Source organism: Macrobrachium nipponense, chromosome 3 (assembly GCF_015104395.2).
Source record: "Macrobrachium nipponense isolate FS-2020 chromosome 3, ASM1510439v2, whole genome shotgun sequence".
Classification (NCBI taxonomy): domain Eukaryota; kingdom Metazoa; phylum Arthropoda; class Malacostraca; order Decapoda; family Palaemonidae; genus Macrobrachium; species Macrobrachium nipponense.
Genome location: NC_087202.1, coordinates 10,909,169 through 10,935,737, shown reverse-complemented (window position 1 = coordinate 10,935,737; position 26,569 = coordinate 10,909,169). Strand labels below are relative to the sequence as shown.

Here is a 26,569-nt window from a genome sequence, read left to right as displayed (position 1 = left end):
CACTGGAGTAGCTATAAGATCTTTCGACTCATCGTCCTTTACCTAGCAGATGTTGAGTTGAAAGATCTTGCAGCTACTCCAGTGTTTCACTTTCCTTGTCCTGCTTCTGAGCAGTTGGACTTGATCTTTTCTAAACCCCCCTTAAATTATACTCCTGTTTTGGGTAGGGCTACTCATTCTTCAGATGTGTTGGATTCCAGGTACACATTTTCCTTTATAATCCCGATCTGTCATTTATACGAGCTTTCTTTGTAAACTTACTTTCATATTAATATCAGTCTGCTTAGCAAAGGACGAGAAGTCGAAAGGCCTCGTAGTAGTAGTCCATTGTTTCACTTTCCTTCGTGGATTTTGCCTTTATTTATATAAATTCATCACGTTTCGAATTTTCGTGATTCATTTATACATATATTTATATACACACATATATGTATATATGTATACATGCATGTACGTATGTATGTGTTTGTGTCTACACACACGCTCACACACATACACACATTATATATATATATATATATATATATATATATATATATATATATATATATATATATATATATATATATAAATATATATATATATATATATATATATATATATATATTTATGAGAGAGAGAGAGAGAGAGAGAGAGAGACATCAGCACTTTGGTTTCAAAACAAGACTTTTTACCTCGACTCCTTCCTCCAAAGTAGCGCTTGCATATTCCCCCGAGGGTGTAATGAATAATAAGTGTAGGCAGCAGCAGCAAGCATGCACAGAGAGAGAGAGAGGAGAGAGAGAGAGAGAGGCCGTTTTTTATCAAAACTAATAACCATAACGAGGAAGCTTCTCTGTGTAGCCTACTTTTTTTTTCACCAGCACGGGATGAGATAGTTCTTTTTTCTATTTTTTACATTGTTTTTCAAGCCGGGCGGCTGCTTCGTATAGAAAAAAAAATGTAAAAAAATAAAATACCCCAGTTTGATAATTCAGTCAAAATTTCGGTTGTTCGTAATAAATTCCATTAAAGCATCAATGTTGAGAGACAGAGAATTGTCGTTAAGGTAAACAATATATTTTTATATAATTTATAGTTTAATTGTATTTATGATGAATATGATAAGATTCCAAGCTAAGCAAATTATGCTTGTTAGTTTTACAAGTATTATGTGGAAATACACGGACGGGAAAACGAATAATTCTGACCGTAAAGAACATAAAATAGGAAAGACATACTGTAATGAATATATGCTGTAATTCATATGTATATTTAAAACTTTATCCATAATGAATAAAATTAGCAAACATAAATAAAATAATAATGAATAGGCTTTGCAAGATAAGACGAGAAGCATTAAAATTAACACTACGCAAGATAGAGTGAAATCAAGAAGACAAAGTATTTCTCAAATGTGCGTTAATTGACAATATATTATCGCCAGGAAGGATGTTGAATTGATCCCGAGAAGCGCCTCAGTGATCGGTATGGTCTTGGCCTGCCCCGTCGGTGGCCGCGAGTTCGATTCCCGGCCATTCCACTGAGGGGTTAGAGATGTGTATGTCTGGTGATAGAGGTTCACTCTCGACGCGGTTCGGAAGTCACGTAAAAAGCCGTTGGTCCCGTTGCTGAATAACCACTGGATCCTTGCAACGGAAAAACCCTATACAAACAAACAAACAAGCAATTGGTTCAGAAGCTTTATATTGAAAGCCTGTGGTGACTGGTAGTTTATGAATATGTTAACTTATCAGAATCTGGATAATGACACAAGGTGCACCATCTCACGATTTCGGGAATATTCTAACGTCTCTGATATATTTATAACCTCAAATATTGATTGAGAGGACAAGCTCACATTCTGTAATTTTTATCTATTAGTTTATTCATTGTTTTGCTATTCGTTCGTATTCCAAAATTAAGGTACATTATGAATTCACCGAGTGCTTCCAAAACCAGGTGGTGACAAGTTCGTGTACCCTTCGAAAATACGTTAAAATTTTTTCCCGCTAATCTCTGGTAGTTTCATATTCGCAATCATATGTTGCAAAGCAAAATTCTTTGGTCTCACGATGAAGTATTTCCATCGTCATTAGTCTTCTGGATATCTACATTGAAACAATAAAATGCGTAGACATATATATACCTGAATTATGTTTTCACATATTCTTTTCATATATTCTCAATAAGGAGAGTATTACTCTCTCTCTCTCGTACCAGACGTCACTTCGGCTCGTAAGCCTTCGCACCTGACCGTTACGGTATGTTGGGAGCCTCTGTTATACCATCTCTCCTGCAGCGTGCCTTCCCGAGGCCCCTAGCTGCAACCACTTTCGTTCCTTTTACTGTACCTCCTTTCATATTCTCTTTCTTCCATCTTACTTTCCTCAACCCTCTCCTAACACTTGATTCATAGTGATAGACGTTCACCGCTTTGAGATTTTCCTCCTGTTACTCCTTTCAAACCTTTTACTGTCAATTTCCATTTCGGCGCTGGATGACCTCGTAGGTTCCAGTGCTTGGCCTAAATTCTATTTTCAACTCAATTCAGCTTGGTATAATATTCTATGTGCATAGTCAGACTGCCTACTCGCTGTTTCCTATTTCCTTCAATTATACGAATGTCAGGTCCTCCGAGCCTTGGTATAGTATTCACTGTTCCCCATTTCCCTCAATTACACTAATGTCAGATTCAACTGGAAACAAAAATGAACAGCCAAACGTCACTCTCTCTCTCTCTCTCTCTCTCTCTCTCTCTCTCTCTCTCTCTCTCTCTCTCTGTGGCAGCCTGCCCATCAGGAATATTGGTGGAGCTCTCGAAAAGCCATCCCAGTGGGCAAAAATATGCTCGTGCATCATCAAACTATCACTCGCTACGACCGCGGCACCGCTGTGGCACCGACATAGTTAAAAATGCTCCGGCACTTAATGTAAACGCAGAGGGATTTGGGATAATCGGAGGACGTCTGCGTGATGTGTTATTTCAATTTGGTGTTCTCCAAGCCTGGATGGAGGTGCATTATCGACACGATCATGGGTTTTGCGATATGCAGCGGCAGCCGTTTGTACTTGGATTTAACTACGTATTTCTATGCTATTGTACGGTTTTGATGTTCTTATATTATTATTAATAATTAAAAATCTATATATATATATATATATATATATATATATATATATATATATATTCTGTAGTTCTAATAAAAAAAAAACCACAAAAACGCCAATATAGAAAGTATATAGTACTATATTTTAGAGAGAGACAGCAATCACTGAAATATAGTACTACTTTCTTTCTGTATTTTGTCGTTTTTGCGTTCTTATATATTATTAATGATTACAAATCTATATATATGTATTTCTAATAAAAGGAGCCCATAAAAAACACCAAAATATAGAAAGTAGATAATACTATATTTCAGAGAGAGACAGCAGTCACTGAAATATAGTACTACTTTTTCCTGTATTTTGGCGCTTTGGTGTTCTTATGCTATTATTAATAATTAGAAATCTGTATATATATATATATATATATATATATATATATATACATATATATATATAATCTAATAAAAGGAGCCCATAAAAACGCAAAAATATAGAAAGAAAGTAGTACCATATTTCAGAGAGAGAGACAGCAGTCTCTGAAATATAATACTTTCTGTATTTTGGCGTTTTTATTGGCTCCTTTTATTAAGATGAAATTCTGCAGTAACAGAACATTTTTACCAGTCATAATATATATTAATATATATAATATATATATATATATATATATATATATATATATATATATATATATATATATATACGTACTTAGGTGTGCAGCATGTGTTACAGTATAGGCCTATTTAAAGAGAGAGAGAGATGAGAGGAGATGCGAGAAATGTCTTGAACGTGGAGGAGAGAAGAGAGAGCGAGAGAGAGAGAGAGAGAGAGAGAGAGAGAGAGAGAGTTATTTGAGTATCTATCAAGAAGAGACAGTCAAGAGTTAACATGAACCACTGACTTCTGAGACAGTAGGGTAATTCTTAATCCACCCAGCTACAGAAAACATGAAAAGAGAGATCCCGGATATGAACCATCACATGCAAAGGAATCTTGGCTGAACTCCTGCACCCAAAAATAGGGTGTCACCCTCTCCCCACTCGGCCAGAATTGAGCGGACACCTTTAATGAAAAGGGGGTTGTAACTAATGACAGTTTTGAAGTAGGAGCGACTTCCTCCATTTTTATGCTATTTGTAGCTGCAGGTCGTTGCACAATACTTATTTTTTGAGCCGTTCAAATCCTCAAGGCAAGGTTTATTCTTGCCATATATTTGTGGTCTGGTTTTTTCCTGTTTTTGATGAACATAGACCTATTCAAAATTTGTTGGTGAGGATTGAATGCATAAACTTCACTGCGGTTTGGGCAGAGAAGAGGTTGGGGGGCGAGGAGGCGACCATTATTATGACTGCATTCATATGTAGTTTTATAAACCTTCCAAAGCTAAATGGATTAAGCCTTGTTCTATTACGTCAGTGATCAGCAGTTCAAGTTCCTTAGGGTTATAATTAACATCTGTTTCCAGGCGAAATAACAATAGAGGAATAATGAAAATACCTATCATAATTATGCATTTTAGTTTTCTGTTAAAAAAAAAAAAATCATTGCGCCGGCTTTGTCTGTCCGTCCACCCTCAGATCTTAAAAAATACCGAGGCTAGAGGGCTGCAAATTGGTATGTTGATCATCCATCCTCAAATCATCAGACATACTAAATTGCAACCCTCTAGCCTCCTCAGTAGTTTTGATTTGATTTTTCGTTAAAGTCAGCCAAGATCGTGCTTCTGGCAACGATATGGGATATGCCACCACCGGACGTTAGTTAAAGCTTCAAGGGCCGCGGCTCATACAGCATTTATACCGAGACCACCGAAAGATAGATCCATTTTCGGTGGCCTTGATTGTACTAACCTGTAGCGGCTGTACAGAAAACTCTATTGCATATTTTTACTTGTTAATTTAGCACCTTATTTCGTGGGCCCACTGTACGATAAAGCACAGCATTCCGTGCGCCTCAGTGGCGTGATCGGTATGGTCTTGACCTGCCACCTCGGTGACCGCGAGTTCGATTCTCGGACATTCCATTGAGGTGTTAGAGATGTGTATTTCTGGTAATAGAACTTCACTCTCGACGTGGTTCGGAAGTCACGTAAAGCCGTTGGTCCCGTTGCTGAATAACCACTGGTTTCTAGCAACGTAAAAACACTATACAAACAAACACAGCATTCCGTTTCCTGAAACGAAATTCCGAAGCAAAAGTTTTGCTGTTCAAAGAACGAATAATATCCAAACCAATTAAAAAAGATAAACTCTTTCCTGTTTCCTAGAGCCTTTGGGGATTCTTGCTTGGTTCCTTCTAAGCCAATTTCAAGTTACGGTGTAACAAGCAACGTTGTAAAGCTCCGATTCCATGGAAGTTAAAGTGGAATTATATATCCATTCGGGCTCCACCTGTTCCTGCGTTTTCAATATATTCTCTTCGCCGAGGCGATGGTTGATTGTAGTAGTAGACTGGAGAGAGAGAGAGAGAGAGAGAGAGAGAGAGAGAGAGAGAGAGAGAGACAGAGAATTGTATGTTCGCAATTACACATGCATTTTCAAACATTATATATATTTATGTATATATATATAATTAATATATTATATATATATATATATATATATATATGTATATATATATACTATATATATATATATATATATAATATATATATATATATATATACATTATAGAACTGTAAAGAGACTCGGTAAAGATACAGACAACTGACTCAGACAACAGACAGGTAGATATAAAGACATACAGACATACACACGGACAGACCGAGATAGAGATATTTTTCAAAGACTTCCTAACGGATTATCGTGGAAGCGACGTATTGCCAACAGCGACCTATATAATATATGCCTTTCCTCCTATAATCGTCGGTATAATGGGAAGTTTAATAAAACTTATTCTATAGGTCATCAATCGCTGCTTTCCAATAACAATAAGGTGACTACTATGCCGTTTAGTAGCGCTATGGGATATATATAATTAACTTAATGGCGCTTGAGGAAGACTGATATAACCGTCGCTGTTATCTTTGTGTATGTGTGTGTTTGTGAGAGTGTCCAATTACGTACTTTATTAACTTGTAACAAATATATCCACATCTCGTAATAATCACAGACGTGTTTTCCTTTTAGAATCATCCATGTTTTTATTTTTTATAGTTCAGAATATTATCTAAACTTATGATGGATTGAACATTTTTTGAAATACCTGACGGAATTATAACATTATGAGATATTACACTTTTGATGTAGGTATCTCCTGGTGTAAATGAATTAAGATTGTGAGAAATGTATTATCAGAGATTTCTCTCTCTCTCTCTCTCTCTCTCTCTCTCTCTCTCTCTCTCTCTCTCTCTCCTTTGCTAAACTTTGCATTATCTTCTTGTGTTAATCGGTAAACCTCTTGTCAGAAGAATTATCAGAGAGAGAGAGAGAGATAATACTCTATATTCGCTAAGTGAATCAACTATAACGAAAAAATAATTACATGGAAGTTACATGAAGAAAAATAAAGCCTCATATAACTATTTATTATTGATATTGTTTTTCCTAGTTTTGCGAAATATTAGCTGAAATCAACACTGCAGCTCATTCTTGTAAGAAACCTCCTACGGGCTGCTCTATGAGGAAGAGTCCGTGCTGGCATAAGGCCAGCTTAATAAAAAAAAAAAAAACAATAAACATCATCTAGTTGAAAGTAGATAGAACTAATGGAATTACAAAAATTTTCAAAAGATTCCTTCTCTATAACTGCTTTTACACTTAAAGAATGCAAAGGAAATACATACATACATACATACATATATATATATATATATATATATATATATATATATATATATATGTGTGTGTGTGTGTGTGTGTGTGTGTGTGTGTATGAATAACTTGATCACGAAGTATATAAAACGTGATGCTATGTATAAATAAAGGTTTTTTGCCACGAAAGAAAAAAAATGAAAAAGATAGCCAAGTACTTTCGGTCCTGTTCGGACCCTTTACTGAGGCAAACTGATTTTACAGAGAACAACATAGTCAAAAGAAGGCTTAATATACAAACTAACACTACAAGATTAGCCATAAGGGCAATTTTCACTCTCAAGAAAAAGGAGCCGCCCCTGAGGCTAGCCACACCTTGAAGGATACATGCAGTAAATAAGTGATTCTTCCAGAAAACAATACATTTTGAAAAAAACACGAGAGCATATACAATTTAATATCATGAATTTTTACACAAATTTTCCCAAAAAAATTATTGTTAATGAAAAGACGAAAGAAAATATAAATGTATATATATATCGAGCAAGAGAAAGAGAGAGAGAGAGAAAGAAATAATAACTATATACATGTGGGACTAATTTATTAGTTGTTCATTAATTTTAAGGTCCTTCATAGAGATCTTACAAATATAGTTATTATTTCTCTCTCTCTCTCTCTCTCTCTCTCTCTGGTTCGATATTCTCTCTCCCTCTTTCTCTTGCTCGATATATATATATATATATATATATATATATATATATATATATATATATATATATATATATATTATATATATATATATATATATATATATATATATATATATTTATATTTTCTTTCGTCTTTTCATTAATAATATTTTTTGGGGGAAAATTTGTGTAAAAATTCATGATATTAAATCTTACTATATGCTCCCGTGTTTTTTTCAAAATGTACTGTTTTCTGGAAGATTCACTTGTTTACTGCGTGTATCCTTCAAGGTGTGGCTAGCCTCAGGCGGCTCCTCCTTTCTGTAGAGTGAAAATCGCCCTTGTGGCTAATCTTGTAGTGTCAGTTTGTATATTAAGCCTTCTTTTGACTATGTTGTTCTCTGTAAAATCAGTTTGCCTCAGTAAAGGGTCCGAACAGGACCGAAAGTACTTGCTATCTCGCTTTTTCATTTTTTTCCTTCGTGGCAAAAAAACCTTTATATATATAATATATATATATATATATATATATATATATATATATATATATATATATCTATCTATATCTATATATATATATATATATATATATATATATATATATATATATATATATATATATATATATATATATATATATATTTAGAATCTGAAATTAAACTTTGTAAGTATTCCTAGTTGTTACGGAAAATGTGTTTTGCTACTAGATTTCATTACGTTTAAATTACGTAGACTTAGGTTTAGAATGCAAACGGCTCACTTATTTAGAATTATTTTGCCAGAAGTTTCTTTCGTACACCATCGCTTCAGTTCATTCAAATCCAAATACGTGGAACTGCAATTATTTTTTTAACGAAATGAATGTCATTTACAGGGGTGGAAAGAAAACGATGTTGGAAAATGGAGTTGATAAATAATTTTTTTTATGAACAGCAACAGGGAAGCGTTAGAAAAATAGTGTGAGGTTTCCCTTGACTTGTATTTGGCCGAACGTAGTTTTAATTCAATTTAGAATTCAATTTTCCTGGCGTATTCAAAGGCCATATCATCGTCCGCTGATTCGTAATGCATTAAATCAAATGCATAAGGAATGTTATTTGGTTTGACGGTGAATTATGCGAAGCTAAGAAAAAGAAATGAAAAATGGAAGATCTGTGGAAAAGATAAAAAAAATCAGTAAGAAATAAAAATTGGCCACTGTATAGAGCAGCCAGAAATCAGCACAACGACCTAATTATGAACGAAAAGAAAGTGTATGACAGTAAAATATTTAGTGAAGAGAAAAATCCATAAAAAAAATCCATTATTATTTATCTGGAATATTACGACCCAAGAAAGATTTGATTGTGTCTGTTAAAAACTGGTGTCACAACACCCAAGAAAGAAAAAGTTCTACCTGGTGTAACTAGTGACCACAAGAATCTGGCTGATAACTTATTCTGTTTTTTTCCTTTTATAAGAAGTTCAACTTCACGTTATTCATTCCGAAGTGGTTTATTTATTTATTTATTTATTTATTTATTTATTTATTTATTTATTTATTAAATATGTTCAAGTAGCATCGAAAGCTTTCCTTAATGGCAACTGTCGAGATGCAAGATTCGTTTCCAGTCCTGTGTAAGTCTTTTAAAAAACAAATCTACATTTGCTTAACTCCCTATTTTTATAGAATTGCATTTTACTGTTAAAATTTAGGAGTAAACATATTTGCAGATCAATTTTTTATTTTGATTAATGGTATACGATGGTTTTGACGTAGAAAGTTATTTCGGGAATTTTGAAGAGCTGTCTTGTGTCTTGTCCAGCCTCACTTGAAGTGAAGAATGATGATGAGATAGATGACGTCCACGAAAGCTAAGGAAACTTCGTCCTACGTCGCTCTACGTCGTTCTACACCTGTTTTCGTCGTTCTGCTTCAAGACTAAAGGTAAGAGTAAGACGCGTCTGGAGATGTCGCCAATTAGGTGAAAGGATGATATATCAAGATCGTTTGTGTGAAATTAAGCCGTGAAAAGAAACATGGCCGACAAATTCCCCCCTTGAAGTAGGCCTCGGTTTCTTTACCTTTCTTCAAAGTCCTTTCTTCCTTTCTTACTTTCTTGTCGGGAAAGGAGGGCTCGTGTTTTTCGGGGGTGGCGGGAGCCTTTCGTGAAGGCCTTGGCTGTTGGCTTGGAACTTCGCCCAGTTGGTGTTGATTGACAGCCACCAGAAGTAAGACACGTTATCCTTTGAGCAGTTGAATTATTATTATTATTATTATTATTATTATTATTATTATTATTATTATGAGTACTATTCTTAAGTAGATGAAGGCCGGCAAATGGCCGTGTAGGCTTAAAGACAGGGTGAGAGCGATCCTTTAGGAATGACAGTGTGAGCCTTATATAGGTAGGTACTACTACTACCAGAGTGACCTTCAATAGGTAGGTAGATTTGGCCATGTGCCAAGGCGGCCGTGTCTCTTGCGTACCTATAAAACCAATTCAGAATTGCCTGTGAGTATTTTGTCATTGGTTACTATACTATACCCTTTAGCCTATTTTCCTTGACTTGTCATTAGGTATACCGTGCCTAGATTAATGTAGCCTAGGCCAGCAGCAGTCTTTCTGAAATTCTTAGGTTAGGTAACGCATGAGACACTTGGTACACTTATTTTGGTTCCGCTGCTTGGTCCTCAGAACCTAAATTTAATAATCAAGGGTTGTTTACACTTTACCGGGCCAGTTGCTCCCTACTTTGTTTGTTGTTGTTTTGGTATCGCGACACCCAAATCCATCCGCCACGGTAAGTAGCCTTACTGTAACCCCTGTGGTTAGCGCGCGCAGCGCAACATTACCTCTTGCCAGAACATGCCGTGCCTGCCAAGAATCTTTAAATATGCGGATAAGGCGCGAAGCGCTGTTCCGCCACGGCCTTACTGACAGCACACACAAATTGATCGTCGCGGATATGTACTAGTCGCTCCCTACTTTGTTTGTTGTTGTTTTGGTATCACCGCCATATTGGTTTTGGTGTTCTTCCGCCGATTTCGGTCAGCGGTCGAGTGGGCCCGCCAATCTGTAAGTGCTCCAATAATCAATCAATTAATCAACATAGATTTACATTTATTCATTTTGGTGGTTGAATTAGAAGTGGTTAGGGTAGATCACCACGGCAGGCCAACCAGGCCACCTACAATCAACGCTTGCCACCCTCTGAAAAAGTACATTATAACGCGTCCTGACACCCGAGATGGGCATCAGTCGCGACTTCTTGTTGGTGAGAAACAGAGCTAAAGATCTCTACTCTCCTTTCGAAGTAAGTATTTTCTCCAAAGTTAGAAATTAAGGCCAAATTTTAAGATTTAAACAGAGGGTACTGAAAATGGCGTCCACGGCAGTGGAAATTCACCAAAACGCTTTAGAAATTTTTACTTACAACTAAAAATGTTTCGAAGATTGATGCCATCTCGATGTTTACGGAGTCGCTTGTGTCAACAAACCTTCCATTTCCTGTGATAAATCCGTACACCACTTGTACCCACAGATGTTGGAGCACTTTCATCACAACAATCGAAACACGATTTCTCACCAACAAACAAGCCAGGAGTAAACAGCTGTTTTGGTAGAAGATGACGAGAAGCGTGCTCTTAGCTAATTTTTAAATAAGTAGTAAAACATCAATATTTTACATGTTTATGATGATTAATTTGAAAATATTCGTTATTGAAAAAGTAACTCGACTCTGACTCAAATTTTAAGTAATTATTTTTCTGAATTAGGGTAAAACATCACAGCAGGCCAAACAGGCCACCTACAATCGAACGCTTGCCACCCACTCCAAAAAAAGTACATTATAACGCGTCCTGACACCGGAGATGGGCGGGCAATCAGTCGCGACTTGTTGTTGGTGAGAAACGGAGCTAAAGACTCTACTCTCCTTTCGAAGTAAGTATTTTCTCCAAAGTTAGAAATTAAGGCCAAATTTTAAGATTTAAACAGAGGGTACTGAAGTGGCGCCCACGGCAGTGGAAATCTCACCAAAACGCTTTAGAAATTTTTACTTACAACTAAAAATGTTTCGAAGATTGACGCCATCTCGATGTTTACGGAGTTGCTTGTGTCAACAAACTTTCCATTTCCTGTGATAAATCCGTACACCACTTGTACCCACAGACGCTGGAGCACTTTTATCACAACAATCGAAACACGATTTCTCACCAACAAGAAGCCAGGAGTAAACAGCTGTTTTGGTAGAAGATGACGAGAAGCGTGCTCTTAGCTAATTTTAAATAAGTAGTAAAACATCAATATTTTACATATTTATGATGATTAATTTGAAATATTCGTTATTGAAAAGTACTCGACTCTGACTCAAATTTAAGTAATTATTTTTCTGAATTAGAACGTTCTTTTAAGTTCTGTATTATGACGTCACGACATCTTTGACTTTCGTACCTATTGTAAATAATTGCTATACTCAACTGTCATTGCAGAACAGTTTACCAGTTATTCATGCAGATTGTTATCAGCTATACATGTAATTGTTATAATCGTAATGCGGCATATATATCTTTATTATTACTTTTTGGATATATGAAGATTGTTTTACTGCTGGATTATCGCCGTAGTGTGACGCAATCGTTTCGGTCCATGGGCCTCTTGTCTGTTTTCGCACCATAAGAAATTATTTGGGCCGAATTTGCAATGACCAGAAAGTCGTTAAAAGAGGAAAGTTTTTTTAGCATTGAGGGGCTATGTTTTGACTGAGAAAAATACAAATTTATTCAATAGCTAGCTTGTAGTAAAAAATACTTGGTTATAAAAACTTGATTGACAACTAAGCTGCATGTCTACTATGGGTTTTAGAGACAGTGCAAGCACGTTTTTGGGCAATACCTATTTCTGTAACGAACACTCGTAACAGAACGAGATTTTGCTATAGTGCATTACACCCAGTGCCGTAATTTATAAGGGTATCGTGAATCACTAATCGTAAAGAATAACGACACTGTCCTTGTACCAAGAGACAAAAACTCCATTATGCAGAAATGGATACGAACACGCGTATAAAGCTCCACCTACCCTCTCCCCCCCCCTTCCACCATTTTTCTTCTCTTCCTTCCTTCGCTTCCTTCTCTTCTCTCTCTCTCTCTCTCTCTCTCTCTCTCTCTCTCTCTCTCTGTTGCCATTCGGTATGTGTTGACCTCCAAACTGGGTATGATAAGACTACACACAAAGCGTTGAAATTGGTGAAATTAGGCTATGTATTGGAAGTATATACATAAATATTAAGCAATTTATCATTATTGCATTACTATGACAACTAGAATTCATGGAAAACAGTTTATAATAATGGAACGGCGTATGTGTGAAGCCTCCACTAATGTGGCAACGATGATTTTGCCATTCTTAGCATGCAACATTAAGGTTACATTTATTTCTGGCATATGATTATTAAGAAATTCAAAATTCTAATATAGACTGAAAACAATGAAAAGTGCTAGCAAAAAGAAAAAAGCAAAAAAAAAAAATGTATATAATTCACTTTTCCGTAGTCGTTCCTCTATGCACTTTTCCGTATTCGTTCCTCTATGGTTTTCGGCAGCCAGATGTACGAAAACGTTAGAAACATTTGATTGTATCTACTTTAGAAATCTGTAATTTTTCGGGGTAATTTGGTTGCAAAAAAGGGATTAATTATACATGTAATTAATCAAAATTTTTAAATAAAGTAAATTTAAACTAAATAAAAGTAAAACAGTTTAGGAATAAAACTGCAGTTCCGTCTGTCGTGTCTGCTGTTCATAACTGTGTTTTATGGCGCGCGCGCTTAGAAACCAGGAACAGCAACGGGTTTAAAGTGCAATGTGGAGTGAACTGAGACCAAAATGTGTATAATAACAATCAAATAAGCACTGAGGAGTTTCAGTTGTGATGGCAGTAAGGATAAAAACCACCGATTACAAGGTAAGAATGAATTCAGTTCAAACCATAACACCCCGGGAATAAGAAGTTTCATACTTTCACTAATATAGGAACAACAAATGTTGTTTTAATGTGCTGATTACAACTGCAACTTGGTAAATAAGATCAATAAACGGACATATATACGCTAACATTGTTCAAATGAGTGCTGGGAAGGCTGGGGAAAGATGGTGGCCATCACTGATGAGAACCTTCCATGAAAAACGTAGCCGCCATATTGGATTTCAAAACTGCCTTGAAAACATATTTTACGAAGAGCTCACATGCTTATTTTAGTTCGTGTGGGGCTTTCATATATCGACATTATGTTGAGAGAAAACTTCAGTCTTTTAATGGTATGCTTAGAGTTGCAATTGTATTCTTGTTTCACCAATTAAATATCGAGTGAATAAGACCCGTCCACCGTGATGAGGGTTGGCCTGCCGTGGTGATTTACCCTATATTGTATGGTTGGTATTTTTCTCTTTAATTTTAATACTGTCTCATTTAGGTAGTTGGAGATTTTTGCATCAAGCGCAAGTTTTTTTATACACCCAATACAGGAAGCATGCTAAATTGATTGTTACCAGCTCTGGCTTTTCTTAGTTTGCCCAATAATGTTTCAGTGATCATGCTCCCTTTTGGATTTTATTGCCCCGAGTGCATTGTGGGTAAGGATGTCTAACATATTTTGAACATTGTTACTTTAATCTGTGAATGGGGGTGTGTGGTTAAAGTTGAAGCCTGATCGGTTCTTTTGCTTGAGTCACGCCAGTCAGTTGGGAATTTGGATTTCTGGCCATCTTGAAAAAACTTGGTTCATTCCTCATACTGTCGATGTGTAAGTCTTGTTTACCATATTTCACCTGCATTACCAAATTTCAACCAAAGTATTTGTGTGTTTTGATAAAATTGGTACCAAATTAGTAAGTACTTCAGGTTTTGGGACATACAGGGATGTATCTTCTAACATCCCCATATTAATTCTGATGAAAGTGAGATAATGTGTTCAATGTTACACCCAGATGAGGATATACAGTAATAGGTTGGAAGGTTCAGGGATGCAAAACCCACTCCCTGGTCCACCAGGTTTGAACTCTGTATACAAGGTTAGGTTTGGTTGCAACCTTGTAGTTAGTGTAGTATGCTGTGCTAAATAATGTTAATTGGGGTGCATGCATTTCTAGTGGTGATGAAATTAAAAAATATATTTTTAAATGAATCTTTGCTCACTATTATGATACCTGTAATTACATCATTGGGTGGGAGGGTGCTAAAGTGTAAAAATTAATAGTATCATTTACTTTCAACGGTCTAATGAATGTATATAGTCATTATTGTGATTGTTAATGATTACATCATATGTTTTTGTGGTTTGGATAATTTTGGTTATTGTCATTAATTAAGTTGTCATCCAAAAAGGATGGAGGCAAGTGGTTTCAAGTCTGTAAGGAGAGAGGATCTGTACCTGGCTTTACTTTTCAGTTGTTCCGATACGTAATACAAACCCTCGGTCCTTTAACAATAGGAAGGTAACTAGCGGCAGCTGGGACGGTCGTAAGCTTCGAACAAGGGGAGAACGGTAGTTAACTGCTTGTCCGATCGTGCGCGCGCCGCGCGCCCGGGCGGTGAAGAATCTCTTTTGCTTTCGGCCGTGTGTGCCAGGACGTGTTCGTCATCGCTCTGCCCGCTATTTTCGTCGTGTGCTTTGGATGTTACAATTTCTTCTGACTGGTTTGTTTGTGGTCTTGAATGAAATTGTAAGTACTCTTTTTTCATTTTTCATTGAGTGAAGATTAATTAATCATGGATCAAGAAGAGCTTTCGCCGCGCCCACCAGCTGCCCGTAGAGTGTGTTACCGAGGCGCAGTGGGGTGCTGTACGAGGGTAGGAAGAGGCGTAGGTCGACCAAGGAGTCGTCGGAAAGCTCTCCAGCGACTCCTTTGGTTACGGATACCTCGTCATCCTTTCCTGCCTCCAAGATCAGCCCCCACGATTTGCGCCTTCCCCTGCGGGGGGGGTTTCGGAGTCCTTCTCCTCACTCGATCCGTCGAGTGTGGAGGAGGGTGCCCGATACCCGGATGTGCAATTGTATTCGGGGTCTTCCGTCCGCTCTGGGTGGGGTTCGTCCTCCCCCAGGCGTGAGGGTGCCCCTCTAACTGACCCGACTGTTCCTCCCTCAGGTGTGCCTTCTGTGAGTGACGACCTTGGACAGGTGTGGGCGTCGTTGGGACTGCAGGGCGCCCCCAGTATCCAGGGCTTGATTCAACGGCTAGCGGGGTCGGCAGTGGTAACTCATGGTGTGGTTACAACAACGACCAATACTGTGTCAACACCAGCGTATGCCGCCCCTCCTCATGTGGTGTATACGCAACACATTGCGTCAGTGACTCCAACGGCGTCAATTCAAATGCCGATCGCTGCCGTACCTAAGAGGGGCGTGCCGCCGCCACCTGGGTTTTATGTGCTGCCGACGCCCTCGACTTTCGCTGCCCCAAAAGTTCGCCCTGGATCTACCGCACGTCCCAATGATGAGTTTGGCCGAGATGGAGAGGCCTGTGACGCCGGACTATGCTGCCGTACCTGCCGTACCTGCAGCGAGTGTTGCTGGCCAGCCCCTCGTGCCGCTCCTACGAAGCGCGCGGTGCGGGACTCTAATGTTGATGTTGCTGCTGGTGCTGGTCCTGCTGGTGCTGGTCCTATTGGTGCTGGTCCTGCTGCTGCTGGTCCTGCTGGTGCTGGTCCTGCTGGTGCTGGTCCTGATGGTGCTGGTCCTGCTGCTGATGTTCCTGCCGCTCCTGCCGTGCCTGGCCCCTGCCCTACGTCGCGTCTCGTCATGGAGGTGTCTGCACCGGTCTCAGGTCTTTCCGGACAGGATCAGTCGGGGCGTGTTGCTTCGGCAATTGGCCCGACTTTTCCGTGGATGGAAGACCTGACGTCCGTCCTGAGAGAGCTGACGAAGAAGAGGAAGAAGAAGAGGAAGATGTCGTCGTCGTCTTCATCGTCTTCTTCGTCGTCTGTTGCCGCCTCTTCCCCTTCGACTTCTAAGGCCTCCAAGCCGAAGAAGAAGAAGGCTGCCTCCTCCCCCCCCCTAAGAAGGCTCCTACGGGACCTTCGAAGGGCTCGTCTCGCTCTGGCGTGACGGGGGGTGCTTCTGCTGGTCCTCCTGTTCCCTCGGGAACGGGGCCGTCTCCTCTTCTGAGAAGAAGAAGAAGACGGGGACCAAGGATGTGCTGGCTACTGCTGGTACATCCGCGCCTGGTCTTAGTAGCACTGCTGCTAAGTCAGGTACCGGCTCGACTTCTCGTTCGCGAGAAGGTCCGAGTGTACGGTCCTCTCCTTCGGGCGACCGTGCAGCCAACGTCAAGACGCCTGAGCTTGCTCACCGTCACGACAGAGGCACGGAGCAGAAGACTGTCGAGAGTCGCGCAAGTGACGCTCGCCAGGCCAGCGGGCCGCTCTCGTAGCGACCAGCCGGTACCTCGGGTTGACGTGACGGTCTCTGACCGGCCACGGGTTGAGGCTGAGAAGAGGTCCCCTCGACCAACGGCACCAGCTTCGGCTGGTACCAGCGGTTTGACGTGCCGTGAGGACGCTCACCGGTCTCACCGCGAAAGCGAGCTCTGACAGATCACCTGACCGCCGCTCCCACAGGGACCGGACGGAGACGGTGGCCAGCAGCAGCTCGTCTGACGCACGAGATCGGGTCGACGTGCTCAGTCGAGCCGCTCGCCACAGGTGAGCGGCACGACAGGCCTGCAGTACGATCCCCACCGCGGGTTGGTGATCGGCTACAGCCCCCCACGTACGCTGGTCCTGCCAGCGAACGGGCGGGGGGGGAGCGTCAGGTCTGTCTCTCCGATACCTTCAACTTCCTCGGGCTACACCGGGAAGAGCGAGGTACCTAGGAGTGATCGTGAGAGGTGCGACGCTCACGATCCCGACCACGACGCCGCACGAACCAGGCATGGTTTTAGGACCAGCCAGGTCGTACGCGCAAGTGGTTGGAGGCGACCGTCAGGGGTCTGTTGCTGTTCCTCCTTCTGAAGGAGGAGGGTCTCGAGAGCTGCTCCTGTTGGAGGGACTGGAACGGTCCTACTCCTCAGGACGCTGTGACTCCTGAGATCCAGAGAACTTTGCCCAGGTTATTGCGCTGATTCGTCAGCACAACGACCGGGGGGAAGGATCGCCGCTACCACCATCTGAGCCCACGTCCCGGCTCGAGTCATTTTGGGGTCCGAAGAGGGAACCAAAATTGACGGTGGGACTGCCGCGATCGGAGCTTGCAGACTCAGTCCTTGACCAGGTGGAGAATTTCGTCTCAGGACGAGAGGACTCACTTAAGTCAGGACGGTCTTCCAAGCTACTTACTTCCTCCTCCTCTGCAGCGACAGCGGAAGTTCTACGTGCCATCAGTAGATCCAATACCGCCCAAACAGGTTAACCCGGAGATAGCTAGGCTAACTCCAGGTGTGTCCCTGCAGCAGCTCCTGTCGGAGAACCTGTGGTTCTCGCAGCAGGAGGCACTGGGCCTGGAAGCTACCGCTATGGCAGCTTTCCAGGCAGTCTCTTGGTTGGATCTGTGGTCCCTCACAGTATCCAAGGTCGCGGCCGACGCCGGGGGCGCTGCCCTCGAAGACGACCCCGACTTCAGGAGACTGTGCCAGTCTGGAGGTAGGGCCATCTCCTACCTCGCCCATCAGACGGCAAACCTGTGGGCCAACTTGGTTCTCCGTCGTAGGGACGCTGTCCTTAGACGAGTAGCCAAGGGGGCCGGGCGTTGAAGCGGTAAATGGACTACGTAACGGACCAATGAAGAGTTCCTCCGCTCTCTTTTCCCGGAGAGATGGTGGACGCTGCGGTGGACAAGACGGCGCACTGATGACAGTGACCGTCTGGTTCACCAGGCAGTTACGAAGGTTTCTGGGCAACCTCGTACATCTGCGGCTAAGCCTAAGAGTTTAGCTAGCGCTTCCTCGGCTGCTAAGACGGCTGCTCCATCGAAGCCCCGAGGAAAGACTCTTCCTGCTTCAACTTCTGGTAAAGGAGGCCGTAACCAGCCCTCCTCCCAGCCCTCCTTTCCCCGAGGAGGTGCTGGGAAGAAGTCGAAGCGAGGTGGGAAACGCTAGGAACGGCGTTCCCCCTCACCAGCTGCCGGAAGTGGGGGGTGCCTGGCGAGCCATTGGCAACTTGGCAGCGCTACGGTGCCGAGACCTGGATAGTAGACGTCCTTCGGGAGGGATATCTACTACCCTTCGAATCTCGGCCACCCCTCACCTCCAACCCGGTCCATCTGCAGACATATGTTCTGGGATCCTCAAAGGACGACGCTCTTCGGCAGGAGATCAAGACCATGCTGACCAAACGAGCTGTAGAAGTCGTAGTGGATCGGTCACCGGGCTTTTACAGCCGCCTTTTCTTAGTGGAAAAGGCATTGGGGGGCTGGCGCCCGGTGATAGATCTCTCTCCCCTGAACCGATTTGTTCGCCAGACTCGGTTCAAGATGGAGACGGCACGTTCCGTGCTGGACTCCATCAGGGAGAACGACTTCATGCTTTCGGTGGACCTGAAGGATGCGTATTTCCAAATACCCATCCATCAGTCCTCCAGAAAGTACCTGCGCTTCCATCTTCGACGGGACGGTGTACCAATTCAGGGCACTTTGCTTCGGTCTCTCAACCGCCCCACAGGTGTTCACGAGAGTGTTCACGCTGGTGTCTGCTTGGGCCCATTCGCACGGGATACGTCTTCTGAGGTATCTCGACGATTGGCTGGTCCTGGCGAGCTCCCGCTCGCAGTTGCTGCAGGACAGGGATCGACTTCTAAAGTTTTGTCGCGATCTAGGGATCGTGATAAACTACGAGAAGTCCGATCTCGAACCCAAGCAGAAGATGAAGTACCTGGGTATGCTGATCGATACGGTAAGCAGCTCAAGTCCGCCCCGCAGACTTGAGGATCAAGCAAATTCAGGGAGGCAGCCGGCCGGTTCCTGTCTCGGCAGGAACAGGCAGCTCAGCAATGGCAAGTCGTGATCGGCCACCTGTCGTCACTCGAGAAGTTAGTTCCTCACGGACGTCTTCACCTGCGGTCTCTCCAGTGGAGACTAAGGGAGAGTTGGTCACAGGTAAAGGATCCACCTTACTTCCCCGTGTCCATCACGGAGAAGGTGAGGCAGGACCTAGCCTGGTGGCTCGACGACAGGAACCTCTTAAGAGGAGTGCCCCTACGCACTCCCCCCCCGGAGATGCTGCTGTTCTCAGACGCATCGACCGGGGATGGGGCGCACACCTGGAGGAGTTGCTGGCTGCAGGTGTGTGGGACCATCACGACAAGCACCTTCACATCAATGTCCTGGAACTCAAGGCGGCGTTTTACGCTCTCCAAGAGTTCCAAGACCGCTTGATGGGACACTCGGTGGTGTTGATGTGCGACAACACCACGGTAGTGGCATACGTCAACAAGCAGGGGGGCCTAGTGTCTCTCCCGCTACACCAGTTGACTGTGCAGGTGCACGAGTGGGCCACGGCTCACTCGATAGAGCTGTCAGCACGCTACATTCCAGGCAAGAGGAATGTAGTAGCGGACAAGCTCAGCCGTCGGGATCAGGTAATAGGGACCGAGTGGTCCCTACACCCAGAAGTGGCGGAAAAGGCTCTTCAACCTGTGGGGGCGTCCAGTCATAGACCTGTTCGCCACCCGGCACAACAAAAAACTCCAAGTTTTTTGCTCAGCCGTGCCGGACCCATGGGCAGCTGCAGAGGACGCTCTTCAACACCCCTGGGACAACCTCTTCGTCTACGCCTTTCCTCCCTTTTGTCTGATTCGGAAAGTGATCAGCCGAGCGCTGGTCACTCCCAATCTCAGAATGATCCTGGTGGCTCCCAAACGACCTCAAGCCGTTTGGTATCCGGACCTGCTGGCTCTTCTTGCAGAAGAACCGAGAGAGATGCCCCACTGGCACAACCTTCTAGCCCAGCCACACGTAGAGCGGTACCACCGAGCAGTCCAGTCCCTACAACTTCATGGCTGGCTGTTATCCACCATCTCTTGCGAACGAGAGGCTTTTCTCGCAGCGCAGCAACAGAGATGGCTGGACACGTCAGACAGTCCTCTGCAGCTGTGTACCAGGGGAAGTGGGCCGTCTTCTGTGGTTGGTGTCGTAGACGGGGTCTATCTCCTCTCAGAGCCACTCTTCAGCAGGTAGCGGATTTCCTCGTATTTCTTCGCCGAGAGAAGCTCCTCTCAGTACCCACAGTTAAAGGATATAGAGCTGCACTGGCACTCGTCCTAAACTGAGGGGACTGGACATCTCGAACTCGTTCGAGATCTCCTTGCTAATGATGGAGCTTTCGAAAGGTCTTACGGCCCACCCAGGGAGCTCAGGCCACATGAGTGGGATGTGACTCTCGTCCTTAGGAGTTTGACTCGAAGACCATTCGAGCCCACTCCGAGAGTCGTCAGACAGGGATCTGACCCTCAAGACCCTCTTCTTGCTGGCCCTGGCATCGGCGAAGAGAGTAGGGGAACTTCATTGGTCTGTCCTTCAATGTTAAACATTCCAGGGGCTGGGGATCTGTGACGCTCGATTTCGTCCCGAATTTCGTAGCTAAGACTCAGAATCCGTCGATCCCTGACGACAGGTTCGAGTCTTTCACAATCCCCTCCCTAATGGATTTCACCGACAACGATACGGATGAGATGCTGCTTTGTCCTGTGAGGGCGCTACGGCGCTATCTGAAGAGAACTCGACACCTCAGGCCTGAGTGTCGACGCCTCTTCGTTAGCACTGGGGTTACCAAGAAAGAAGTATCCAAGAACACGCTTTCTTTCTGGCTGCGTGAGGTGATCAGGAGAGCGTACGAGGCTGATGGTAGTGACGACATCCGTACGCTCCGACCGAGAGCCCACGAAGTCAGAGGTATTGGACCCTCTTTGGCGTTCCGCAAGAACTTCTCCGTGGCGCAGGTCCTGAAGGCAGGTGTCTGGGCCAACCAGACTACCTTCACGTCCTTCTACCTACGGGATATTGCCCACAAGTCCTTGGATACTTTTTCCTTGGGACCTGTGGTGGCTGCTCAACACGTTGTGTAAGCTTACCCAGCACCCGAGCAGGCAGAACAGCATCGATTCCTGGTGTGACTGTAGGAATGAATGGTTGAATGAGAGTGCGACTGGCTTCTCTTCTCCATCTTTCTCTACTCTCTACCTGTGGGCAGAGGGTCACGGTCGTCACCATGCTGGAAAGGAATCCGATGCAGGTAAGCTACTCAACCGAGCCCCAATCTATCCCTTTAGTTAGGGATAGAAGCAAATATCCTCCACTCCCTCCAACAAGGGGGAAGGAGTGGATGCCTACTTGAGACAAACCCATAACTTTATGTTGGCTCCTGTACAGGAACAAGTTCTTGCAATGCTGGTACGAAGAGATACGCTTGCCTCTCTCTTAGTACTTGGCTCAGAGGTCTGACCATTGATCCTGCGGTGCACACCCCGATCAATCGGACAGAGGTTTGGATCCCTCCCTTGCTCTTATGACCAGGGAGGCATTCCAAGGTTGGACGAACACCAGTCTGTTCACCAAAAAGACTCAGAATCCACCCACCAAGAAGTGAGTCTTCCTATTGTTAAAGGACCGAGGGTTTGTATTACGTATCGGAACAAATGACAATTTGTCGAAAATTGCATTTTTCCTAACTATACAAACCTGAGGTCCTTTACATATAGTCCCACCTCATACCACCCCTCACTCTGCAACTTTTTGCATGGGCCTAAAGCAAAAGTGATTCTTCACCGCCGCGCGCACGATCGGACAAGCAGTTAACTACCGTTCTCCCCTTGTTCGAAGCTTACGACCGTCCCAGCTGCCGCTAGTTACCTTCCTATTGTTAAAGGACCTCAGGCATTAGGAAAAATGCAATTTTCGACAAATTGTCATTTTATATGGTCATGACGTAACGCTGTGGTCAATGTAGGTACAGTTTTTATAACAACTGTGATTAATGTATTGTTTGTTCATGCCACTTACCTGACAGATATATATATAGCTGTATTTTCTGAAGTCCGACAGAATTTCAAAACTCGCGGCACACGCAGTGGGCGGCCAGGTGGTAGTACCCATTCCCGCCGCTGGGAGGCGGATATCAGGAACCATTCCCATTTTCTATTCATATTTTTTTCTGTCGCCGGTCGGTAAACAACTGTTTACAGACCTCTGCTCAGGATTTTTTGGATTTGACTCGCTTTTAAGTATCTGATTGGTTTTTTGGTATTGAATTGGATTGTTGAATTGGCATGCGCGATAGTGGACCGTTTTTTTATTTTGGATTGGCTTTTCTATAAACGTGATGTCTGGATCAAGTGCTGTGAGTTTCAGAGTGTGTGTGAGGACTGATTGTAAGGTGAGGCTACCGAAAGCATCGGTAGACCCCCACACTGTATGTATGAGTTGTAGGGGGCATAATTGTTTGGTGGATAATCGGTGCAATGAATGTGAGAGATTGACCGATGATGATTGGAGAGTATATGAGTCCTATCGCCTTAAATTGGAGCGCGATAGGATCAGGAGGTCTTCCTCCAGGAGTGGTTCTACCAAAGGTAAGGCTAACATCTCTCCTGTATTAACACCTGTAGAGTTTGCATCTCCTAAACCTGTGTTGCCTTCGGGCTCTGATTCTGTGTCGGGAGAAGCTAATGCTCTCTCTCTTATTTTGGAGTCTCTACGCACTCTGGAGACCAAAGTGAAAGCCTTGGAAACCGGCTTGGTGCAAGTGTGTGATCGTGCCCCTAGTGTTGTGGAGGGGGCGTCAGATCGGCCCCATAATGCCTCTAGGCCTAGACCTCTATTGGACTCCCAAGACTCAGGGAGAGGGTATGTCGAAAGCCGCAAGAGGGTTACGGGGGCTCCCCACCGATCTGGCGTCCCTTCGGCAGGCCTTGTTGCAAAGTCCCAGGCTGCCAAGGAGCGCGCACGAGCGCGCGTCCTGAAGGAGTGCTTTTCGTCCTCCGAAGCATCCTCCCCGCACAAGGGGTGGAGCGCTCGGAGAGACTCTCGTCCTCTGAAAAGGACGTTTCGTGTTGAGGACGCTTCACGTCCTGTATCGCCGCTTTCGTCGGAGGATGCGTATGACCTTTTTTTCCGCCTCAGAAAAGGGGTAAGATCTCCTCCGATGAGGACGCTGGGTTGCGTGCACAGGCGCGTCTCCCTGAGAAGCAGGTAGCTGTACCTGTGAGAAGGAAGGAGGTGTCCCCTCGCCCCTCGTCTTCTCGCAGGATCAGTCCTGCTTCCTCTATTCGTTCCTCTCCAACGAAGAACATTCTTTTGTCCCTTCAGGACCAGCTATTGACGCTTATGGCTCAGAGGACTCGCCCAGCAGCAGTCGAGCCTAAGCGGAAGGAAGGACCTTAGACTGCCCGTCAAAGAGGACGAAGCAGTCTCCTTCTCCCTCTCCTACTTCGTCTCGTTCGGCCGATCGCGTCTCCTTCGGCGATTCGCCGATCTCGTTCGTCCTCTAGGAGGACGTTGCGTCAAGACGTTTTTGAGGACGCTCGGCAGGACGCTCAGCACAACGTTCGACAGGACGCTAGGCAGGACGCTTGGCAGGACGCTCGCCAGGACGTTCAGGACGCTCTTCAAGACGCTTTTGGGGACTCCGACCAAGAAGTCGTACCCCAAGACGCTAGTTTGCGCGCACAGGCACGTATTCAGGCTAACATGTCTTCCCTTTCGTGTAAGAAACGTAAGGACGCTTCTCTGGCAAGTGAGGCTGCCTCGGGTGTCGCTAAGGACGCTCGTCCCTCGCCGCCCTTCAGGACGCTCTACCTGCTTCAAGTGGTAAGCGCCATAAAGAAGACAGCCGAAATAAGGCTTCATCCAGTAAGGATAGGGGTCCTTTGATTAAGACAAGACCCGACATTAGTACGCCCTCTCCGGACAGGCGGTCTCCTCTTCCGTGTAGAGAAGAAGGAGAGCTGAGTAGTTCGGCTGACTCGGTTGAAGAGGAACCTTCTGCGGCCCCTTCAATCTCAGACTATAAAGTTCTCGTGCGGCTGTTGTGTTCGTCCTTCGAGGACAAGTTTCAGCCTGCAGCTCCCAAGTCTCCTACTTCGCAGTTTTCATCATCTAAGACTGGTAAAACCCCGGAGTTTGTTGAGATGAAAACTTTGCTCTCCACTAAACGGGCGTTCAAGAAACTCCAAGATTGGATGGTACGAAGGAGAGATCAAGGCAAGACGACTTTCGCTTTGCCTCCAGCTAGACTCAGCGGAAAAGGGGGTATTTGGTATAGAACCAAAGAAGAAGTAGGGGTTCGTATCCCTTCTTCAGCTCAAGGAGATTTCTCCAGCTTGGTGGATTCGCAGAGGAGGTCTCTTTTATCCACTGCTAAAGTGACCTGGACCTCTACATAGACGGACCATCATTTGAAGGGTCTGCTCCGGACTCTTGAAGTTTTCAACTTCCTTGACTGGTGCTTGGGAGTTCTGGATCTGCAAGCGAGAAGCCCAGAATCTCTCAGTCTGGGGGAGCTGTCCAGCGTGTTAGCATGTATGGACAAAGCCGTCAGGGATGGTTCGGAGGAGATAGTCTCTCATTTTGGAACGGCCTTATTGAAGAAGAGAGCTTTGCTGTGCAATTTCACAGCTCGTTCAGTGACTCCAGCTCAGAAAGCGGATTTGCTTTTTTCTCCTCTTTCGAACCATCTCTTCCCCCAGACTTTAGTAAAGGACCTGACTAGCAGTTTGCAAGAGAAGGCAACGCAGGACCTCTTAGCCCAGTCTACAAGACGTTCGGCAGTACCTTCAACTTCTTCAGCTTCGGTTCGACCGCCGAAGAAGGTTAAGCCCTTTCGTGGGGCTCCCCCCTCGAGAGCAGCTCCTCGAGGGAGAGGGTTTTCACGAGGAAGAGCTTCCTTTAAGTCAAAACCTTCCAAGTGAGAAGCATGTCCTTCAGACACCAGTCGGAGCCAGACTGAAGTTTTTTGCGGGAGCGTGGAGAGAGAGGGACACGGACTCTTGGTCCCTCAAGATCGTGGAGCAGGGGTACAAGATCCCCTTTTTAGATCTTCCTCCTCTTTCTACGACTCCCAGAGACCTTTCTCCATCCTATCAGGGAGAGAAGAAGCAAGTGTTATTCGATCTTCTTCAACAAATGATCGAGAAAAGAGCGGTGGAACAAGTCGCGGACCTGGGGTCTCCAGGTTTTTACAACAGGATTTTCCTAGTACCGAAGCAGTCGTCAGGTTGGCGTCCAGTTCTAGATGTAAGCAGGCTCAATCTTTTCGTGGAAAAGACCAAATTCACGATGGAGACGCCTCATTCTGTTCTGGGAGCCTTGAGACCGGGCGACTGGATGGTGTCCTTAGACTTGCAGGACGCGTACTTTCACATCCCGATCCACCCTCTTTCAAGAAAGTATCTAAGGTTTGTCTTAGACAAAAAAGTGTGGCAGTTCAGAGCTATGTGTTTCGGCCTGACCACGGCTCCAATGGTGTTCACTGTAGTCATGAAGAATGTGGCGAGGTGGCTACACTCTTCGGGGATAAGAGTTTCCCTGTACCTCGACGACTGGCTGATCAGAGCGTCGTCGAGAGAAAAGTGTCTGAAGGACTTGCAGTTCACTTTAGCCCTAGCAGTCCCTGGGACTTCTTGTCAACTTCGAAAGTCGCATCTGACCCCGACACAGTCCATCGTGTATCTGGGGATTCAGATGGATTCAGTGGCTTTTCGAGCGTTTCCGTCCCAGGAACGTCAGCGGCTAGGTTTAGAAAAGATCTCGGCCTTCTTAGGGAAAGAGACTTGCTCGGCGAGGGAATGGATAAGTCTGCTGGGAACCATTTCCTCGCCTAGAAAGGTTTATTTCCTTGGGAAGACTGCACCTCAGGCCTCTCCAATTTTTCCTTGCGGACGAGTGGAAGGCCAAGGACGATCTCAATGCCATATTGAGAATATCTCTTCCGATAAAGAACCATCTAAGATGGTGGTTCGACCCTCAGAAGCTACAGGAGGGCATGTCCCTAAGTCTTCTAAGCCCCGACCTAGTGTTGTTCTCCGACGCTTCCATCACGGGCTGGGGAGCAACACTAGGAGGGAAGGAAGT

General features: G+C 44.1%; 1 long non-coding RNA gene across 1 annotated transcript in view; it reads left to right on the top strand.

The window, feature by feature from the left end:
• Positions 1-9,341: 9,341 nt before the first annotated feature.
• Positions 9,342-26,569, top strand: part of LOC135221622 (uncharacterized) — a 32,146-nt gene continuing 14,918 nt past the window's right edge. The window contains exon 1 of the long non-coding RNA XR_010316056.1: positions 9,342-9,458. This is a non-coding gene — a long non-coding RNA (uncharacterized LOC135221622). The remainder of the gene's footprint in view (positions 9,459-26,569) is intronic.